Below are 4,184 nucleotides of genomic sequence, written 5' to 3' on the forward strand. Positions count from 1 at the left end.
TTTCCTGAATCCTATTGAGAATTTTTTTCTCCACATGAAGCTGGAAAGTGTAACGATCGTGCAGTCCCTCTATGTTAACATGACACTTCTCCAGGCAATGGAGGAGGCACGATGGAGACATTGATGCTGCCTCCATCCACGGTTGGATACGCCATACAAGAAGGTTCTTTCCACGGTGTCTGGCAAGAGAGAATATGGCATGTGACGTGGATGAAGCATTAATGGCCGGACCCAGCCCGGAGGAGAGATGGAACCTAGATACACCCAACCATCTCCACATGCAAGCACACACATTATGTTTGGTTTTTACACTCACATGCTACAACACTACATACATTTTTTTGTTTTTTTTTTATCTTTTCAAACTGTGTACACTAATACTACATTTACAACCACAAAGAGCAAAAAAAATAAAAACAAAGTTTGGTTTCAATTTTGCTTTTGTTTTTACTTTATATATTCAACAGCTCTCTGTCACGTAACGCACACAGACAGGTAGATCCAAATGCAGTATGTTTTATTAGGGTGTCCCAAAATCATAAAACAGTCCAGGCAGGGGGTCAAACCAAAACACATAAACAGTCCAAAAACATGAAACAACGAACATCCACCAGGGAACCAGGAAAAAATGCAGGGTGACATTCAACAAGGACTCGTGAATAAATGAACCAGAAACAACCAGGAGGGTATTTATAGACAGGTGCCAAACAAGGTAAGTGGTGACAGCTGAACACACAATGAACAGTGATGAACAGAATCAGGCTGGTGGGAAATGTAGTTCAGAAGGGGGTGACAATCCAGGGGGAGGTAAAGCCCCTAGTGGCCACCCAGGAGACACTGAGCAGACACTGTGACATTAGCCCCCCCTCTAAGGGAGCAGCTTCCAGATGCTCCCCCAGATCAAAAAAAAAAAAAAAAAAACAAATCAAAAAAAGACCAGGAGGGAGGTACGTTTGGTGGGTGTAGAACAGGGGAGGGATGGGCTGCCAGGTCCGCGGTAGAGGCTCAGGGACTGGCCGTAATGGGCTCCACCCGGTGGCAGCATAGGTGGATCAGACAGTTCCAGGGGGGGCCAGGGTTGACCTGGGGCAGTTCCACAGGGGGACCACGAGGGACCAGACAGTTCCAGGTGGGCCACGGAGGATCAGTCCATCTTAGTTGTGCAGATCGCCAGGGAGGAACTTCGCCATTTTACAGCGACCAGAAGCGGAACCTGCCGGTGTCCCAGTGTCCCGGTGATACGTGAAGGTGTTCTGGGCGGCCTGTGGAGGCGATGAAGGTGTTCTGGGCGGCCTGTGGAGGCGGCGTGAAGGTGTTCTTGACTGACCTGTAGGCGACGGAAGCACCTGCGACCTCGAACCATCTCGGGCACATCCAGCGGACAAGCGCCTCGGGCACCGCGATCGGGAATGGCCTCCGGACCTCCCGCCTCGGGCACCGTGCCGGAAGCGGCCTCCGCGCCGGGCAATCGCCTCGGCCATTGCATTGGGCACACGCCTGCGATCTCGGGCACCGCCTCAGTCGGGCATTACGCCGGGAACCGTCTCTGGCACCGTCTCTGGCAGCGCGTGGTTGCGCCGGGCACTATGCCGGCGCCGGGCACCGTCTGGCGGGCACTGCCCCGGCATCGGGCAATGCATCTCGTACCGCACCTCGGCCACCGCATTGCATCGGAACCACCTCGCCACCGATCGGCATTACATCGGGGAACCGCATCGAACACCGCAACCGCGCACAGGCACCTAACTGGGCACCGCTTCGGTATCGGACATTGCAGGATCGGGAACCGCCTCTGACACACCGCCTCCGTCTCTCGGAACCATCTCGGGCACCGACACTGACACTGGAACAACGCCGATACCGCCGCAGGGGCCTCGGAACCATCTCGGCACCTGGGTCCGTCGGAACCATCTCGGCACTGCCACCGACCTCCGAACCACATCGGGCACAGCCTGCGACCTCGGAACAACGCCGGCACCGCTTCGCATCAGGCACCGCCCGCCGGGAACCTTGGACACGCCCACCTGGACGGACTAGCGGCCCTGCCTCGGGAACGTCCTCCCTGACCGCAGCGTGACCTGCTTCGGGACGCGTCCTCCGGGCTTTGAGGAACCCGCTGACGCCTGTCTCCTCCCTCCCGCGGCCTCTGTGATGCATGCGTGCGGTGGCTCCTTGATGGAAGACTCAGGCGCTGGAGTCAACCATCGCGTCTGCCAACACAGGTGTAGATTCGACCATCTTGTGCGAGTGGTGCTGGGCTGGCCGGTCATCTCGCGCTGTGGTGCTGGGCTGGCGGCCATCGTGCTGTGGCTGTATGCCTGGGCACGGCCATCTCGCGTGCTGTGGTGCTGAACTGGTGGCCATCTTGGGCGATTGGCGCCACTCAGCTGGCCGTGATGTGGGCCACTCCTGGGAACCCTGGATCCTGGCACATCCTGAAAGAGTAACTTATCACTTGTCTCCGCGGCCATCTTGTGCTGTGGCTGGGCACAAGGCCATCTTGTGTTGTGGCGCTTGGGCTGGCGGACCATCTTGTGCTGTGGCAGCAGGGTTGGCTACCATCCTGGATCGCGATGCTGGCTCAGCAGCCGTGACGCCTGAACACTGCTGGGAATCCTAGGATCTTGGACAGCACAGAAAAATGAATCCAAGAATGCTTCACTGACCGTCTTGTCCCAAGACCTGGGCTCGGCAGACGAAGCGTGAGAGCGGCCCCCAGGAACCACAGACCGTGCTTCCCTCCCCCTTTCTCTGTCCGTGGATGGAGAGGCGGCAGTTCCGGGACCGTCCCTCCGCGAGCCCAGGGCCTAAGGGGGCCCTGGTGAGAGGCGATGCCGGACCTCCTCTCGACCACTCACTCCTCTGCTGCACCTCCCTGGTCCCAATTTAAAACGACACTAGGCGAGGTTCCACCAACCACTCCTTCTCTCCCGCCTCGATGGCAGGGGGAGAAACCCCTCAAAAACATACTGCTGGGATCTAGGTTTGACGGAGTCCCGCTTCTGTCACGCAATGTACACAGCACAGGTAGATCCAAATGCAGTATGTTTATTTAGGGCAATCCAAAATCATAAAAAGTCCAGGCAGGGGTCAAAACCAAACATAAACAGTCCAAAACATGAATACACTTAACATCCACCAGGGAACCAGGAAACCGCGAGGGTGACATTCTTTCAAGGGACTGTGAATAACAATGACAGAAAACAGCCAGGGTGTTTATAGACAGGTGCAAGTGGAGTGAGTGGTGACAGCTGAACACAATGAACAGTGATGTTCAGATAAGGCTAGTGGGAAATGTAACAGTTCAGAAGGGGTGACAATCAGGGGAAGTGCGGGACCTCTAGTGGCCACCCAGGGAGACACAGAACAGACACTGTGACACTCTCTCCCAATTACATTCAATCATGTCCATGTGAGCTTTTAAAAGAAGAGCTTTAGGTTTTGAATAACAGTGTATATGACATAATCAAAAAATATAACATTATGGTAAAGGTGTTTTACAACGTAAGACAAATGTTTACTTTGAAATATGTTTGTGATATTTTGACTGTGGTGTTTCATTTTCTTTGAAAGAGATGTAGAGGCATTTTGCATCTTGTGTGTGCAATTTTGAATTTGTGTTAAGTTTTGAAAAAGAGGAACCTTTAAGGAAAATGTGTTGTAAACTAGGTTGAAAAAAACTGTAATATATTTATTAATAGTAACAATATAATAATGACCACTATCACATATCTTGTTTACAATATTTCTTATTTAAATTCTAGTGAGCATTATAAGTTTTGTCTTTATATTAAAGACCTTTGGTGCAATAAATTGCTCTTGTTTTTGTTAAATATGAAAAAACATTCCGTGGAAGATATTAATCGTTTTGTCATCTTCATGTACTTTGTAGACGGTCCCTAGCTCGCCGCTGCTAGAGTCTTTGGGCCCTATCTTGCACCCAGCGCAATTGACTTTGTACACCGACGCATGTGTCATTCCTATTTTGCACCCGCGCCAAAGCGCTTTCCCCTCCACAGAAGCACGTCGGCTAAACTAGTGAATGAACTTGCGCTCCTGGGCGGTTCAGCGCAAAAAAGGAGGCGTGTTCCTGGCGCAAGCAATCCCTGGTGCTATTTTGCTGTTCCATTAAACAATTGCGCCACTGACCAGAAAAAACCTAGTCTAAAGTCAGTGGCGGCGTT

Source organism: Cyprinus carpio, chromosome A3 (genome assembly GCF_018340385.1).
Source record: "Cyprinus carpio isolate SPL01 chromosome A3, ASM1834038v1, whole genome shotgun sequence".
Taxonomy (NCBI): domain Eukaryota; kingdom Metazoa; phylum Chordata; class Actinopteri; order Cypriniformes; family Cyprinidae; genus Cyprinus; species Cyprinus carpio.